Genomic DNA, 19603 nt, shown 5'->3' with positions numbered 1-19603 from the left:
ATCAGTATCAGTAGGGGTGGCAGAATGAGGACCGTTATTATCTAGATTTCTCTCCATAGCCTGCTGTCTGATTATAGATAATAGGAGTAAACATCCACTTAATTACTAAGTATATTGCAGCTAAAACTGTCTGGTAACTATAGTTATAAATAGATTCTAGCATATAATTTCATTCCTATTCATGACCTCTCTTGTTTGCTTATCGATGAACATTTGGTTGAATTAAATTTATTTGCACGCATGTTTCTGATAAGTACATGTTGCACACTGGAACTTACATAAATATTTGCAAGATATGAGACTTCAGAAAAGATCTTTTATGGCCACTTAAGGTTCACCTCTTTCTCCTCAACCAAGTTCTATTTATTTTTATGCTGTACAATACTGGTGCTGACATAATTAAATGTCATTATGCACACATCTTTTAACTTGAAAATGTAGCTGTAAAACTGTCACCACTCCTCCCCTTCTATTGAAGTTCTTCTTTCTCTGTCTCCCTTACCCATTCCAAACAACTTTAAGAAATTTTACTTTTAATAACTCAGATAAGAAAAAATAAAGATGATTTGAACAGCACATGTGCTTGTCTTCTGTTTTTAAATCCACAATCTAAAAATTAAGGGTGATGCTGCATAAAAATGTCTTTGAGAAAATCATGTTATGGATTAACAAACTAAACAGTACAACAAAACAAAATAAAACTACCATGTGGTTACACTCCTGATCACTGATGTGTTTTCTCAAGAATCCAAGGTCATAAGAATATTGCAACTTTTACACATTTCTAGTTCAATATGAATTCTTTATAGTTTGTCTACATGGAAAATTTACTGACATTATTTTTACTGCTATAGTTACATTGATCTAATTCTTCCTGCAGGTGCTTATTTTAGAATAAGTAGCATGAGAGTGAGCTATAAATGCAGAGGTATGGTTACAATAGTATTTTTCCCCCATAGATCTTTGATGGTTTAATCTTTGATACAGAACATAATTTCTATAACCATTTCACAAAGACGCAGATGTCGTGACTTACCAGAATAAAACTAGCACAACTGGGAAACAAAACCCAAGTGCTAGTTTAATCATCACTGTCTCTGCATGTACTTAAGGACTACAGCTATATTAGTACATTACACTGCTTGAGAAAATAAGTAGAACAAGTTTATCTATGCAAGTAGGTTGTTAGAGATACTACTTGCATCAGTTTGGCCCATGATAACCACCAATCTCCCGAAACAATTCCCAGTACATTTCAGCGGTTAAAGCATCTCTTTGGACCTGTTTCTGCCCTTCAACGTTATCCACCCGGGCCTTGTGACTCCACATACTATACCTCCATTCACTCATTTTTGAATGAGTGAATGTTATATTGCTCTACAGTAGCACTGGATGAGCACTTAGAGGATCATTCCATGTATTTCCACCCTTATGAGTGCAGAGCAGCTTTTTATTTTCACAACTGGGTGGAGTTGCAGGGGAAGGCAACCTCAGACTCAAGGAAAGCACATTGCAATTGCCTGTGAGGAGATTTTTCCACAAGTAGATTGGATGCAGCTTTGGATGGGCAGTTCATACTTGAGTCTTTTCTATCTTTCTACTTCCTTCCTGTCTCTTCCCTAAGTTCATGGCATCCCTTGAAGTGTAGGCATGGAAAACTCCCATTTTTATGGTTTCCTTTGCCTGGAACATAAAGTGAGGTATATTGTTGCATTCATTTAAATGGAGGAGGAGATTTGGGTGTTGTGATTTGGTATATTGGTTAGCAAACATACATAGTAGAAGTCAACGTGGTAATTGTAAACTGGGGAGAGACAGAGTTTTCCTAAAGCCCTTGTATCACAATGATAGGAAAGCAAAAATTGTATAAGAATGCCCATCTGTATCATATAGATACAGGAGAACAGCACTTCAGATTCTTAATATAGAGGTACAAGCAAATTATGACTCAGCATCTACAAGCTGCAAGTATAGAGTACAGACAGCTCGAAACAGCGGAATCTAGAAACTGTTCAGATGAGTGTGGGTGTTGGGTTCCCAGGGCTCATCCAGAAAGTTTGTGTGTGAGAATACAGTGGAGGGAGGTGAAGAACAGGCTAGAACAGCTGGGAGGTGGCTCTAATCTAGCAGAATGAATGCTGTACCTCATCAGATGGCCTGTGTAACAAGCAGATGGTGTGCAATGGAGAAAGAGGGGTGGTTGGAAGCAAATGGTCTATATTATATGATTGAGTCTAGAGGGAATGCTTATTATAGATTTTTGGGTTGGTTAGTTTGACTGTTTCTTCTGGCGGTTTAGGGGTTTTTTTATGTCAAAGGAACTGATGTACAGCAAGAAAATGTGTTGGTGCCATATAGAGAGTGGGACAGAATCCAATCTATTTTTAAAACCTACTTTGTGGTAGGATGATGGAATACTGCTGCAATCTTCATAAATATTTTGATGGAAAAGCCCTGAACTAGATGGGGGCAGTGAAGTCAGGCAAGATGTACACGAGCTAAAGGACACAATCCTGCTGTGACTCTTCATTTTGAAATAGCTTGCCTGCATCCTCATGCAGATGTATAAGATGCTCCAGATCAGAGATGTTTTCACAACACTGAGCATGCTGATGTTCAGCCTGTCCCTCCTAATTTTCTGTTTCAAAATCAGCAGGCCAAACACTTCAGTGAGATGCTACAGGACCAGAGGTCCTAATCCAAACACAGGTTTTGTAGTTATAGTTGGATGGCTACAAGCTTCAGGCAGAACCAACCAGAGCATGTGGTGATCCTTCACTGATAGTCTAATAGCAGCCTTCAGGATGCATGACTGGAAGATCCTTTAGTTGCTGTAGGAATTCTGCAGAGGCCTATGGCTGCAGAGAGGGAGGGAAGGAGTGGGTCTTTTCAGTGGGTTTAGCAGTGTGCACATTTTAAAATCCCTTGTGCATCTGGGGTTCTCTAACACCTTCACACTAGGTTTGTTTGGCATTGCTGATACTGTGGACATGCACCAGTCATGGATAGATGATCTGGTGGTCTTTGTGCCACCTGACATAATCCTGGCTGCTAGAGACTTTCTGCCCCCCAACTGCCTGTTTACTGGGAAAAGTCACAGGAGTTTCTTTCATTTTTATGACAGAGATGCAGGATACCTGAAAAGACAAGTTCACACATACTATCAAACTACTATCATAGTTTGCACAGTAATCCTTTCCCATTTAACCATAGTTTTTGCATGCACAACGTCGATGAAGCATTCCTTACAGAAGGTCATCACAAAGAGACCATCGTGCATGAGTCCATTCCCATTGAAGTCTGTTTTGTGGGCAGACTTCAGAAACACCTAGTTTGCAACTGATGGAACCTGAAACTCTGCAGATATACTTTACCAACACTGTGGCTGGACACCTTCTGAGTAAGCATTTTATTTTTGTCAAAGTGAAGCCTGATGTTAGAGGTGTGGGCCTTTCCCCCTCAGCAATAATTCTGTTTTGACTAGTAATTTTAATCAAAATATTATGCTTTGAATACATGTTTTATGTCTACATGCAGCATTCGTCAGGTGACAATTTAAACTGTTAAATGACATTATCAGGGAAGCACTGGAACTCAAAACTAGAAAGTATTATCTTTTATTTAAAAAATAAATTATTTTGATATCTGGTCTTGTGAAGGATTAAAAATTATTGTTTCTAATGCAGTGTATTCCTGGAAATCCATTGTACCTATCAAATATATGAGCACCTTGTTAATGTGACTTTTTTTTTTTTAAAAGAACGATTGATGATTTCTACTGAAAAAGAAATTAACTTTGTTGCCTTGCAGCTCCCTCTGTTCTATCTGAGATGTCGTCATTGAAATGTTATTATTCAGAACTGAGAAATATTGTGGAGACCTACTGCCTAAGGCTGTGAGGAAGTAGAATGAAAGCTGTTTAATTGAACCCGCTAACAATAACGTTGACTATTCATGTGAAACAGAGGTGCATAATCAGAGGAACCAGGAGAGAGGTAATATATTAATTCTCAGTCCTGGAATGAAGAAGAAGCTCCAGACACAACCATTCTTTTGAGGTTTTTGTTTGCTTTTTTTTTTTTTAGTGTAACATTTTTTTTCACTGTATGGAGAAAGTAGGCCAACAGACATGTAGTAGAGCAAAATTCTCTTTGAGATTCCTGCAGAAAAAGAAAACCAAAATCACTGTTATTTTTCTTGGAAAATTATAAAGTAACAGGTCTCACTGATGTATAGTATCTTCCATCCATCCCCTAGCCAGTGTAGCTGCTCAATACAACCTGTAAATCCTGCAAGTATAGGCAGGGTCCATCAAGCGTCGAACTGCATCTAAAGGTTCTTTCTAGAGTATGTGGGAGCAATCACACCCGTGAGTACATTGTGATGTGAATAAACTTACACAGCTCAATAATGCACGGTCTCAGTCTTGGGTTGCAAAGGAAGTGAAGGCTGAAGTGTCAGGCTCAACTCCTGCAAACTAAAAAGTATTAAGGTAGACTGGGACTGTGCCGGGAGGTATAGCAACCACTGGATTCTGATTGATCCTTCTCTTTGATGGTACACAGGTGTTTCACATACAGGCACCTTGCCTTTCACTTTGAAAGCTGCCAGCTCATGGTGGCTGATTCTCAGCTTTTTCACCCCTACTTTTCATGGGAAGAAAGTTTAATGGGAAGGAAGTAAGTGGTATCTGAGGACTGCCCAGTATCTGAGGATTGCCCCAGTGCAGTGTGATATTCACTGTACAGTACATGACAAAAGTTCTGTGTTTGTTAATTTTACCAGACTAAATTAGCCTTCTATAACCTCCCAGAGATAGTGTCTTTCAAAGTCAAGGGTAGTCAGTAGTCAGCCACCTTGATACATATCATGGACATTAATATTGTGGTTGTCATGGCAACAACATGAAACAAAAATGTGTCTGCAGAATGTGCAAAGACTATACATTTCAAAATTAAAAGGAATTAGTAGAATCCTCAGTAAGTAAAAGGAGAAATACTTAGTTCAATCAATTTAATTTTGTATAACGCAGAGTTTATGCAAGTCCCAAACACCACATTATAAACCACACGTGAACTTGAACAATTGTAGATACCAGTAAAAATTTAATAGTTTAGTGTTATATCATGTAATGGAAATGGGATAAGTTTGTAAGTGGTCCACAGTTTTCCTCTGAAATATTGCTGTTGTATTGAAAAGTAGATGATTTGTCCATGGTTAAATATTTGAAGCTGATATTCAATGACATGATAGGTGTATAAACAGAGTTTACTGAATCCAAATGAATATCTCAATTGCAAACAATCATGAAATTACAGCTTGGTGTAATTTTTCAAGAAGCTGACATTTTCAATTAAAGGAAAGAATGTCTAAGAGGTGAATTCTTCTTTGTTCTTAACTAGCAACCTGGGGAATTTCCAACCAAATCCTTTTGGAAGTGATTACTCTTTATTAATCCATATTATTAAATATAAGAAAATTTTTCTTTCCTTGGTGAAATCTGATCTCCCCATATCAAAGCAATGAGATGTAGTGCATACCACACAACTAATTAAGTACTCAACTGTTTAGTTTACTGTGCTACAGCTATGAGGATCCAGTTGCTGACTCTTATATCTTTTTGTTTGCATAAAATTGATCAAATATTTGTTTTCTAACAAAACATTGCAGATGAGGAAAGTAACTCTTCTAACAATATCAATACTTCACTGAGGATTGACCTTTCTGTATTAAGAATCTGAAAACAGGAAAGGAAAAAAATAACTGGAAGGCTTTGGGGTTTATTACGGTAGATGATTTGGGATGGGGGAGATCCTTCAGGCCTCGTTTCAGTCCATTACCTGGAAGGAGTATGCCCTTCCACCCTGCCCCCCACCATGTGGCCCTGGGACCCCACAATGGAGCACTCACCAGGCCACCAGGGGAGAGAGGACAAAAGAGGAAGTTTATTTTGGGAGGGGGCTTATATAGCCCTTGGGGACCAATCACAGGTGAGGGGGTGTTACAACCAGGTAAGGAGTTTACAGTCAAATAAGGAAAGGGTTAACAAAGGACCAATTGGAGCACCTTGGGACATCTTCCCAGGACACTCCTGCCTGAGATAGGGGGTTACACAGAAGGTATCGGGAAAGGCAGTGACTCTGCAAAGAGCCATCTTAACACATGTTCAAACAACATTAAAAACTTCTGATTCATCAGTCCATTTTTGGCAGGACTTTTTCCATAGATCCATTGCCACAGTTTATGATAACTGCAGAACAACAGAAAAAAAATTAGAGGAAATATTCACAGCCCAGTAGAACAAACTTCAGGGAATCTCTGTAACTTGTACTGATAAAAGCATGCAGGAGATGTTTAAAAACTTTCTCTTGTTTAAATATAAAGCAGGAGAATATCATAGGATATAATATACCATACATATATGATTCAAGTGGCAGTTCTTAGCAGTCCTTTTTATGAATGGGGACAGTGTGGGCTCTGAATATTGATTTACTGGATTAAAAAAGGAAAGAAAAAAAACTCAACCAACCTCAAAGCAAAACTAAGATGATACTAGCTGGATACTTGTATGTGTTTCAATGCCAGGCAAGGTATAATAAATATTATATTGGTTTAATTCAGAAGAAAGATAAATGACTATTTCAAAAAGTTATTTATCTCAAAAATAATTGTTCAAATATATATTTTGAAATAACTCCATTAAACTGTTGAAGCTCTTGATGTCTTATAGGCTAATGAAGTATTTAACCATATAAGGAATTACATATAGTACATGGTATATAGACTTTAAAATCCCATAAATTATGTCACAGAAATGTATTTGAAAACAGATAAAGCTATTGCAAAAATATATATATTCTCTTCAGTCATTAAAAGATCATGTGTGTATGAATGTGAGAGACTGACCTAGTATTTAAAATGTCACAGGGTGAAGCCTTCCCAAAAGGATATCAGATAAGATGAGGCCTTGACTACACTACCCAGCTCTACGTCATTAGGTGATGTCCATATATGCTGGGAAAACAAGGAAAGCACAGATAATTATTAACCGGAGATGTGTCACATACCTCTGGATTACATATGCCCTGCTCTCATGGTTTAATCGCAGCTAGCAACCAAGCCCCACGTAGCCACTCACCCACTACCACACCAGTGGGATCAGGGAGAGAATCAGAAGGACAAAAGGTAAAAGTTGCGCGTGTTGAGATAAAGACAGTTTAATAGGGAAAGCAAAAGCCGCATACACAAGCAAAGCAAAAGAAAGAATTAACTCACTTCTTCCCATGGGCAGGGAGGCGTTCAGCCATCCCCAGGAGAGCAGGGCCCCATTACACATAATGTTTACTTGGGAAGACAAACAACATCTCTCCAAACATCCCACCCACTTCTTCCTTTTTCCCCCCACTTTATATACCAAGCATGATATGGTATGGAATATCCCTTTGGTCAGCTGGAATCACCTCTCCCAGTTGTGTCTCCTCCCAACTTCAAATGTACCCGCAGACTCCTCACCAGTGTGGCAGTACGAAAAGCAGAAAAGGTCTTATTTCTGTGTAAGCACTGCTCAGCAATAATAAAAACATCTCTATATTAACATCACTGTGTTGAGCACAAATCCAAAACACAATCCCATACCAGCCACTGTCAAGAAAATCATCTCTACCCCAGCCAAAACCAGTACACCCGCTCAATATTTTAGATGTGAGTGAGAAAGAAACAAAGCACCCCTCTTTCACATATTCTGCAACAGAAGTGACCCAGAAAACTGCTAATTGGCTCTAAACACAGTGAAATTCCGAGATTAGCCTGGGGTAATTTAACCAGCAAGGCCACTAGTTGCTTGTGGGACCATCTAAGTCAGAAAACAACAAATAATAAACAAACTAGCCTATTGGTAGAGGTTATGTGCGAGAAACTGGATTATTTAAGTTAATTGGTGGCTTGGATCAACTCAAGTGTGTGTGTGTGGGGAAGGGACAGGTCGAATTTCATGGAGGTGAGGTAATGCCCTATGCCACACCCCAACCCCTGTGAGCCTCATGATGCAACCCCAGAGCAGCTGTAAGTCAAAGGCAGCTTCTTCCTTAATATTTTGGGTAGCTTGGAACAGATGGGTTGGATTTTGCCAGGCTGTATGTGTTAAGATGTGCTAAATCAATGCTTTGTGGAATGCTTTATTTTGGTTGTATGTTGCCATTTAAACTTTTGCCAAGTTCCCTTATTTCGAAAGTTTACCAGTAAAAGTAGCCCCTGAGAAACTACGTGCAGCTTTTTCTCCTATGCACTCTCTCTTAAAGTGTTAACAGAATTGAGGGCTTTTTTAATCATCTGGAGGATGGATATTGTTGGAACCTTCTATATTTTTAAAGTAAAACCCCTTTGGTGAGTTTGTAGCTCAAGACCTGGGGCCTTACAATGTGTCCCCAAGCATCTGAAGCCATGCAGAAGGCTAAGCCTGAGGTGGAAGAGCTGTACAAAGAGGCCAGGCCACCTGCTAATTCTGAAGCACGTCAACTAGCTTCAAGGAATGTCCTCCACCACCAGGAATGTTGCTGGTCACAACTGGGCCATAGACCTTAAATGGTGTGCACGTGTTCTGTACGGTGTGTGCATATGTTTGTGCATGTGCGTATGTGTTAAATTGCTATTCACTCACTATACCTGTCCCACTTAGTAAATAAAGCTTGGATTTTTTGTTACTGAGAGCTGTGGTTTTGTTTATGTGCCTGCCTCACCCTGTGTTTCACCATGATATAAAGTTTCCAAGTACAAGGTGAAGTCATAGTACATCGGAGAATCATGGGAATGTGCTGTCCTCCCTTAGACTATGATTCGAGTTTCACCATAGCCAAGAAAAGAAACAGAAGTATTTTGTATAGAATTGCATATAATTGTGGTGGAAATTGATGAGGGAATGTTGTTGTTTCTTCAAGGTTAGTCAGAATTTTTAGTCCTTAAGATATGAGGTTTAATTTTATGTACCTACATTTTCAACAACCCTCTTTTTTTTTTTTTTTTTTGCAGGTGTAACTTGAAAAATTTGGTTGAGAAAAAAAAATTGCAAAATGTATTTTGCTGGTGTGTTCTGAAGCCCCATATGTCAGGATCAATCTCTTTTTTCTGTAGGTATCTGATACGTTTCATACCAGTATTGTATTTGTTAATTTAAAACATTTTCAAGGTAGACATCGAAAGAAGAGAGAACATTTGCTTTACAATGTTGTAATTAAGTGTCAGTCTCATGAGTTTTATTGAATTGTCTGAAACCATAAACCCTCCATTACTTCAACTATCAGTGTTGCTAATAACATTATGAACCTAAACCTTCTTATCCTGTTTCTGTTTGCTGATATATTCCATAATTACTGTTGATTCTCTTAATAACAGCATACCCTAACTATTAAGACAAAAGAAATTGACAATGGCGATGTATTTAATCTGTATGAAACAGGGGATAAGAAAGAAAAAAGAACAGAAAGGTAGATAAATTCTCTCATCTATGTAATCTTTTCAGTGCCAAATCAGAAAAAGATCTCTAGATTAAAACTACGTGAGGGTAAGCAACAGAGCAATAAGCATGAAATATGACCCATAGGGATCTCGCAATAGCTGTGAGATTAAAATATTATAATGAGAGCTGCAATTCTGTCTTACAGCCTGTGTTTCTAGCTCTCTTCTGCCACAATCTTTGAACCAGTAGGAATAGGTAAAGGAGATCTTTCTCGACTTTAAAACTCACAAACAAACAAACAAACAAACAGAACCCTGAAAAGTGCTCTCTACTGGAACCTTCATAGTCTGCCTGGAAAATTTTATCTACAAACAGTGCTTCTTGCTTGAAGATTCCCCTTTCAAAAACAAATGGATAATTGTCTAGTTTGTGTTGTGTGTTTTTCTTGAGCCTTTTATTGTTTCCCATACTTTAATTCCCTGTTGTATAACTCAGTCAATATGTGTTATTCTAACACCATTAGGGATATATTTAGGATTAAACTATCTTTAAATTTGTTGAACTGTTTATTGTCTAATAATCTGAGAAATAAACTGAGATGTGTGGGGTGTTAATTTGTTTTTTCTCTTTGGAAGTTCTGCACTGTGTTAAAAAGGATTTAACTTGATATTCGGAAATGTTTTGAAAAAACATCTGGCATCAGATCTGCAATTAAAAACTCCATGGAATGTCAGAAACTAAACGCATGTCTAGAGAAGCCCTGAGTGTCAATAAAAGAGAGTACTAAAAATTCAGTTAATGAAATATTACTCAGGTAGATATAAGAGGGTTTGTGTGAATCCGAAGAGGTACAGGATATGTACATAAAGAAATAGCAAGTTGCTGTGAGGAATATTTTACTCCTAAAGTATGCACACTAGGATCTATTCCTGTATAATACCATCAGTTGCAATTCTGAATTTCACTGTCATAGCAAGGTCATGTAGCACTAGAAATTTTGCCTTTTAAGCATCAGGTCATGACTAAAGTTCTCATCTTGCAATGAAGTCGAAAATCTATTATTATAAGACATTACATTAGTAATTAGTAGCATCCTGAGACTGCGGTCTGCAGAGACAACAGTGCTGGGAATAGAATAAAGGAAGATGAGAGCTTTAACCAATTTTTAGTATAGTCTTAACAGTTGTATTTATTGTTTTGCACCAGGAGGTGCTTGGTTCTTTTTGAATCCCAACAAGAAAGCCACACATCAATAGGCCAGAAAAGATGATAGTAAGTTAAAGAAGTATTACATCCCTGATGATAAAAACCTGGAATGATACAGCATCAGGCCTCTCAGGTCAGGGAATGGCACTCTGCACAAAATACCTTTTTGTGGTGAGATTTGCTGCTATTGCTATTTTTAGAGTATTTTAGGATTTTCTTCAAGAAGTTGCATTTATGACAACGTTCCTTCATTTCAGGATAAAGACAAGGACATGCCAGTGGCATCATCACTGATGCCAGTTGGGAACCAGCTATAGAATCTTCCATTGTGAAATCTTGACTTTTTTTTTTAACCCAGAAACCAGAGGGAAAAGAAATCAATTCTTCACATAGCCTCAGTGATACATTTGATCAGTTGAAATTGTTCTAGACTACAAAAAAGTGCTGCAACCAGAAAAGTTGTACTAAATATGTTTAAGTAGAAGACCATCTGATTATTTTAAGATGGGTGAAAAAGGGAAAGGGAAAAAAAAGGAGAGGAGAGGAGAGGAGAGGAGAGGAGAGGAGAGGAGAGGAGAGGATGAGCTTATCCTTCATCAGAGTGTATGTGTAGAACAGCACAGTCCTTGAGGCCGAGTAATATGTGCAGTACTGTACAGCACAGACTGGCAGCCACTCAGGCCAACTGTTGATGGAGCACTGACTCTTCAATATACAATAGTCTATCAGGGCCAATACATTTATTAAGAATACTTGAGCAATATTTCTTGGCTATTTTACCTTTGCCTAATGTGAGCTCCAAACAGGAGCTCTGCTAGCAAGCCAGTAGCCCCAAAAGCACCACAAAAACTGCATTAACCTTAGCTTGCATTCTGTGAAAGGTATTCCAGACAAAGGACTTGAGTCCAACTATTTTGCCTGAGATACTGCAGTAGAGTATAAAAAGATCCTAATAGTCACATGCCCATAGTGATACTACTAGTGAGTTTTGAAAGCTGTCTTACATGATTAAATGCAGAAAATAACTCCTCTACTGCCTGCTACACAGTATGATAACCTGCCATGAACAGATCTGAAGGTTGGTGTGGTGGGTTGATCCTGACTGGAGGTCAGGTGCCCAGCAACACTGCTCTATTGCTTCCTTCCTCAGCTGGATGGGGGAGAGAAAATATAATGAAAAGCTTGTGGGTTGAGACAAGGGCAAGGAGAGATCACTCACCAATTACCATCACAGACGAAACAGATTTGACTTTGGGAAATTATTACTGATCAAATCAGAGTAATAAGAAATAATTTCTCAGGATAAGGAGGAACAAAACTAAATCTTAAGACTCCTTTCACCCACCTCTCCCTTCTTCCTGGACTCAACTTCACTCCCCACTTTCTCTACCTTCTGGCCCCCACAGTGATGCAGGGGGTCAGGAAATGGGGGCTGCATGTTGTCTCTGCTGCTCCTGCTTGCTCACTTTCTTCCCCTACTCCAGCATGGGGTCCCTCTCACAGGAGACATCTCCAACATGAGTCCTTTGCACAGGCTACAATTCTTCCCTTCACTTCCAGGGGTGCATTCCTTCAGGAACAAGCTGCTCCAGTGTGGGTTCTCCATGGGGTCACAGGTTGCACCAGAAGCCTGCTCCAGCACAGACTTCTCACAGGGTCACAGACTCCTTTTGGCATCTACCTGCTCCAACCTTAGCTGCAGGCAGATCTCTGCTTCACCTCGAGCTACAGGACGACTGCCTCACCATATTCTTCCCCACGGGCTTCAGGGGAATCTCTATTCTGACACCTGGAGTACCTTATCCCCCTTCATCTTCACTGACCTTGGTGTCTGCAGACTTCTTTCTCCCACATATTCCCATTCCTCTCTCAAGCTGCAATAGCTGCTGTACAGCTTTTTTCCCCATCTTAAATATGTATCCCAGTTTATGCTACTGACTCTACTGATGGGCTCAACCTTAGCCAACAGGAGATCCATCTTGGAGCCAGCTGGCATTGGCTCTGTAGGACATGGGGGAACCTTCTGGCAGCTTCTCACAGAAGCCACTACGGCACTTTCCCCCCACCCAAAGTTTGTCATGCAAACCCAACACACTTGGCAAAGAACATTTTGAAATGCATCTTTCACAAACTTTTCTTTTTGAAGCTTTTTAGAGAAAATGTGTGCTGAAATTAGAATAATGAAACAGTTCAGTCTGAAGTGTTAAGACATTCACTAAGATTGGAGTCTTAAGAGTTCAATTTTCAAGATTGGTGGTTTCCTAATTATTTTTTAATTTGGTGATGGTGTTTCAATGGAATGGATCTCTAACTTCCATCTGTGTTGCACACAAATGGATTTTCAACTTTGAAAGTTCAACTTGGCCCTTAAAATCATTCTTAAATGTAGTAACCTGTTTTTTACATATTATTTACAGAAAAGTACAGCAAAGCCTTTGTTGTGTGGTAGCAAATAGCGATATACTGAACTTAAATTGTTTAGCCCCCACTGTATGCTAGTGCCTGAGGTTATTCCTGTCCACGTGCAAGACTTGGCATTTCTCTGTAACATTGAACTTTATAAGATTCCTCCCTGCATAATTCTACAACCTGTAGAATAATTCTACAACCCTTTGAATCACAGCAACTCTCTGCTGTATCAGTCACTCCTTTCAGTTTTGTGTAACTTGCAAACTTGCTCACTGTACACTCTGCCCCATCTTCTAGGTCATTAACAAAGATTTTAAGAGGTATTACACTATGGGTCAGCCCCTGGAGTACATCAATAGTGACTGGCCTTCAGCTGGAGTCCAGCAGTTCAGCCAGTTTTCAGTTCATTTACTGTTCATTCACCTGTCTCAGAGGATGCTGCAGGAGACAGTTGAAAGCTTTTCTGTAACGGAATAACAACAAGTACTACCCTCCCCTCAACCACCAAATCAGTCATATAAGATTGATTAAGCACAATTTCATTATGGTAAATCCATATTGCTAATTCCTGATCACATTCTCATTCCTCGTGTGTTTAGAAAGGGTCTCCAGAAAGATTTGCTTTATCACATTCCTGAAGATCCACATGAGGGCTGACAAGGCCTCATCCTTCTTCTTGCACTTCCTGACAATAATTTTGATGTTTCCTTCCTTCCAAACTGTTGGAACCTTTCCCTGCAAACTGGAACCTCTCCCCAGCACTGCAAATTGTAAGTGATACATGCAACCTTCATTATTTTTCATCTTCAGTTTTCCTGTTGGTTGAATAACACTGACTAAATTTCACTCATATTGATTATGGCCTCTCAGTTCCTTTCGATTCCACCTTTCCCCTACCTTTCCTATGCATCAGTATCACACATTTGCAAAGCACAACCGGGAGATTTCTATTTCCCAATCACCATCTGCAAGACAGGTTTTGTGTACCTAGGTAGCAATCCCATAACAAAGCACATGTAGCATGAAAGGTTTCAAAGTGCTAGAGAGGCTCCAGCTGTCCATTACAGGCATCAAAAGGGCCCTCCTAGAGAGAAAATACTTCCTTGTAGCAGCATGACTTCTCCACTGTGATGCAACTCAGTCTGCTTTTTATTTACTTCACACAATCCTGAACAAGTGGTTTGATAGACAATCTCGTTCTTCTAGTTTCAACAAAACTGATCGCTTCTCAGTGTGAAATCTGCTTCCTGATATTCAGTATTTATCTACATATCGCCTGGCTTTAATATCTTTTTAATAATAATTACATTGAACTCTGATTTTAATATGCTAGAAATTATTAGGAGTTTTAGATTCAGCGTTAGTTGTGTATGTGTGGATGCAAAGACATTGCAAATATTTAGATATAAGAATGGAACATATGCTTTCCAGGCCTTTGAAAAAAGCCCTTACTGCAGAGGTCTCCATCAGTATCCTGGCCAGTATTCACAGGAACAGAGGCAGTACATCAAGGGAAGAGGTAAGGTCTATCTGTCTAGCACTAGTGACCCCACACCTAGGTACTGTAGTCTCGCTTCCTCCACCTCTAACCATGCATTGCAGAAAGGACATACATTAACTAGAATGAGAGCAGCAAAGGTCACTGTTGTTGCAGGGTCCTGGAACACCCAACTTTTGAGGAGAGGCTGAGGGACCAGATCTGGAGAAGAGTTCAGGGAAACCTAATGGCAGCCTGTAGAAGCCTACAAATGGTAATCAAGAAGATGGATTCACAACGGTAAATGTTGGGAGGACAAGAAACTAGAAATATGAGTTGAGGCAAGAGAAAAGTTTCACACTGGATAGAAGGAAAAACTTTTTCACTCAGAGAATAGTCAAGCACAAGAGCAGAGTGTAAATTATTCCCAAAGCTGAAAATGCATTGTTTTACATAATGAAGATGTCTTGCAACTGAAGTTTGTCAGCTTCACCAAAAATCTGTGCTGTTGTCTGGATATGTTTCTATTTTTCTTTTTAAACTGTTACACAGTGGTCACTGTTTACCTTTTCTACCATGTAGGCTAAGGATAATTTGCTATTTGTCTGTTTTAAAGAGAATTTTTTCCAAAATTAAAAGCACTTTCTCCAGTTCAGATTTCATCAGGCCCAAAGTGGAGTAAGGATTTTGTACCTGCTTTAATATTCCAAAATTTCTGTCCTGAGTGACACTGGAGCTTGTGATTCCTGACTAAGTGTGGAACCTTACATTTGTCCCTACATAGTTTCATCTGCTTTTTTGGAATAGTTCTTCAGCTTTTCCTGTCCTGCCTTTCTGAATTCTATTTCTCTCCTGGGTGAAGGGGATGATATGTTGAGCTGTACAAGCCTGGCTGTTTTTAAGCAAAAAAAAAAAACAGTTTTGGGGTATTAGATTTAATAGAACAGATATATTGTAAGTCTACTCTCTTGTTTCATGATTTATAGCCTGATTTAAGCACCAATATCGATTCGATAGCTATGAAGTATTTCACAGAGTAATCCCAGTTTACTTTTAATGTTTGTCATTTTTGAATATTTCCTAGATAATGCAAAAAACTCTTTTGCACACAAACATCTATTAAAATTGAGTTTGTCTTTTGGAAATTTTCAGATTTAGGGTTTTTAAAAGCTGGTAGATTTTTATTTCCGATTTATATTTAGGCAACAGAAAAAAGTTAAAGAGGAATATAAAGGCATCTTGATCAGTAATGATCTTGGCCTGGTTCTTATGCTGATAATTTTCCTGTATAGCAAGGAATATGTGTATGACAGTACTCACACACAAAACTGACATATGGTTTTTACCTTATTACAGAATCACAGAATCACAGAATATGCTGAGTTTGAAGGGACCCACAAGGATCATCAAGTCCAACTCCTGATGTTGCAAAGGACCATTCCCAAGAGTCACACCATGTGCACCAGAGTATCATCCAAATTCTTCTTGAACTCTGTCAAGCTTAGTGCTGTGACCACTTCCCTCAGGAGCCTGTTCCAGTGTCCAACCACCCTCTGGGTGAAGAACCTTTTTCTAATATCTAACCTAAACCTTCCTTGACACAACTTTAGGCTATTCCCTTGGGTCCTGTCACTGGTCATCACAGAGAAGAGATCGGTGCCTGCCCCTCTTCTTCCTCTCACAAGGAAGTTGTATACTGCAATGAGGTCTCTCCTCAGTCTCCTCTTCTCCAGGCTGAACAGACCAAGTGACCTCAGTCACTCCTCATACGACTTCCCCTCAAGGCCCTTCACCAGCTTTGTTGCCCTCCTTTGGATGACCTCTAAGAACTTAATATCTTTTTTATACTGTGGTGCCCAAAACTGCACACAATATTCAAGGTGAGGCTGCCCCAGTGCAGAGCAGAGCTGGACAATCCCCTCCCTTGATCAGCTGGCGATGCTTTACCTGATGCCCCCCAGGACACAGTTGGCCCTTCTGACTGCCAGGGCACCGCTGACTCATGTTCAACTTGCCGTTGACCAGGTGTCCCAGGTCCCTTTCCATGGTACTGCTTTCCAGCATCTTATTCCCCAGTCTGTCCATACATGTAGGGGTTGCCACATCCCAGGTGCAGAATCTGGCACTTCCCCTGGTTGAACTTCATATGGTTGGTGAAGTCCTCTGATTTGCCAAGGTCTGTCTGCAGGGACTCCCTACTTTCAAGGGAGAGGATAGCTCCTCTCAGTTTTGAATCATCTGCAAACTTTCTTAGTATCCCTTCCAGTCCTATGTCCAAGTAATTTATGAAGATGTTGAAAAGCACGAGGCCTAAGATGGAGCCCTGCAGAACACCACTAGTGACAGCTCACCAGTCTGATGTTCCCCCATTCACTACTGTCCTCTGTGCTCAACCCGTGAGACACTTGCTCAGCCACCACATGGTGTGTTTATCCAGCTGTGTGCTGGACAGTTTGTCCAGAAGGATCCTGTGAGAAGCAGTATCAAAAGCTTTACTGAAATCCAAAAAGATTATGTCAACTGGCTTCCCTTGATCAACTAGGTGGGTTACCATGTCATAAGAAGAAATCAGGTTTGATAAGCAGGATTTCTTCTCATGAAGCCATGCTGGCTGTGACAGATAACAGCATTGTCTTTCAGGTGTTTTTCAATACCTCCCAGCATTATCTTCCCCATAGCTTTACCAGGCACTGAAGTGAGACTGGTAGGCCTGTAGTTGCTTGGGTCCTCCTTCTTTCCCTTCTTGAAAATTGGGACAACATTCACCAGCTTCCAGTCAGCTGGGACCCCCATGGATTCCCAAGACTGCTCAAAAATCATCCAAAGAGGTTTCATGATTACACTAACCAGCTCTTTGAGGATTCTGGAATGAGTCCATCAGGCCCCATAGACTTGTAGGGATCCAGCTGGAGCAACAGATCCCACACAACTTCAGAGTCGACTGGGAGTTGATTATTCTCACAGTCTACCTTATAAATACTTAGCATTTTGTTGTTTGATGGACTGATAGCTTCTTTTTATATATAACTTTAGTATATTAACTTGTTAAAAGCATTCATTCTCTGTAGCGTAAAATATTTCTGAGACATTCATTTAGGAAGCATAAAGGCAATACAATTGTTGAACTCTTTTGCTTTGCCTATGGATATTTTAGAAATGCTGATGTATAAATACTAGTATTTGCCTTTCTTCAAGAGCCATGTTGAATTTTCAGTCTCCAAACCCTGAGAACATCCTAAAGCTACATTATTTCTGTTATCATTGAACTTCTGTCACTATCCTAACGAGGAAAGCTCTGACCACTTAATGTAAGGATCCAAGAACTCCGTTTATTGAAGATTGAAAGCAACTTAATATACACTGTATAATAGGCTCATCCATATTACAGAGATTAGGCTCCTAATTGGTACTTGACTAATAGGTGATATCATCTCAACTGCCTTCCATTGTTTACACAGGTGGCTCGTTAAGTACTTTTGTTTTTCAAATTCCAAGCTCCTGTTTTTCAGCCCAAGTTAGAATACACAAGGACATCGCTGTTTTCTCACGGCCCTGCTATCTCAGACTTTCTCATGGGCCTAGTCAGACTGCGTTTTGTACTTTAGCAGCTCATCCATAGCCTTAGCCATGTTCATATGCCCTCGTGTTTCTAACCAATCATCAATATGTCACATCCTGATGAGGAGGTTAATTGTGATTACTACTTTTCAGGGAAATTACACAAGTGAGAATCTACTTCATTCCTTGTGCTGTTTTCTTACTAACATTTGTGAATTTGAGTGCTGAATCGAGTACAGCTGCATCAAAGCTAGAGTGAAGAAATTGGATTTCTGAAAGACACAGTTGTACAGAGATATGTGGTAACTTTTCACCTGAAGGAAATGGACTAAATGTGAAATATTTACTTGGTAACTTTAAGAATTCCAGATGAACAAAGGATATTTACCATAAACAGAAATAAATCAATGGTTGAAACGAAAAGAAAAATACTGAATGCCTGTGTATTAGTTATTTTAAGTAAGGTAATTTTTTACATAATCTTGCAACCACGTCTTGTTTGGCAAAGTTTGTGCCTATTGTATGTTTTTACTCACTTGTGGGTACATAGTCTGTTCTTTTGAGCAAACAGAAAAGCAGAATGGTGTGTACTGTATGCAGCAACCTAGCCTTCTTTCTTGTGTGGAGGTAGTGGTCTTCATCTAGGAAGTCACCTGTACTGTGACCTTTTCAGAGTGCAAGTCTTTTCATCTTGCCATAAGCCACATCTTCCTCAGTGCCTGGGGAAGAATGCCCTTTCCTTCCTAGTGCAGACTACCTTTTAAAACCTTTTTGTACCTTTCCTTCTGATGTTTACACACATATGTTTCATTCATTCTACATCCATACAAACCTTGCTGTTTCTGTTACAAATTTGTGGAATTTAAGTGTGCAAATATTAACATTATCTCAGGACTTGCTACCATAAAGCTTCAGATGAAACTGGAGTTTTATGTCTGCACTTTCAATTATTAGTATTTGATGGTTGTTGTTAGCCCATCCTAATGGCTCATTAAATTCTATGTTTGAATAATGATATGAAAGAAGAACACCATGAAGAATGGGTATATTTGTGAAGAACAGGAGATCTCTCCAGCTTTAGGTTTCAGTTAGAACTTCCTTGAGGCTTCTCAGTGCTTATGGGTGTTCTGTGCCAGTGGAGTAGATTATCAATGCTCTAGAGATTAGCAAATGTTCTAAATGCAGTAACTTACGTGGGACTTAAATAATCAAGCTTCAATATGATATTTTGCCAGGGAAATCTAAGAAAATAAACAAAACAAGTTGTTTTAACAGGTTTCCAAAGCACTGAAACCAGGATTTTTTTCTACATTCTATATTTAACAGATTGTAATAGAATGGATGTCCAAACAAATATTCATCATTAATAAGTTGCTCATGGTGTCTGAGCTGGCTCATAGACAACCTACAATACAAATTTACCTCAGATTTTACATCAAATTAAACAAAGAGGAGCTCTTTTTTGGCTGTAAATTTTGATCAAAACCATAATTCAATAAACC

At 39.3% G+C, this 19603-nt stretch overlaps 1 long non-coding RNA gene across 1 annotated transcript; it reads right to left on the bottom strand.

The window, feature by feature from the left end:
- Positions 1-4071: 4071 nt before the first annotated feature.
- Positions 4072-4869, bottom strand: LOC113964939. Its single transcript, XR_003533349.1, has 3 exons — positions 4783-4869; positions 4400-4477; positions 4072-4160 (listed from the first exon to the last, which is right to left on the bottom strand). It is a non-coding gene; the product is annotated as an uncharacterized LOC113964939 (long non-coding RNA).
- Positions 4870-19603: the final 14734 nt, after the last annotated feature.

This window comes from Neopelma chrysocephalum, unplaced genomic scaffold, assembly GCF_003984885.1.
Source record: "Neopelma chrysocephalum unplaced genomic scaffold, ASM398488v2 Primary Assembly neopelma1_22b, whole genome shotgun sequence".
Classification (NCBI taxonomy): Eukaryota; Metazoa; Chordata; class Aves; order Passeriformes; family Pipridae; genus Neopelma; species Neopelma chrysocephalum.
The sequence above is the reverse complement of the archived record's forward strand: the minus strand, read 5'-3'. Positions and strand labels throughout refer to the sequence as shown.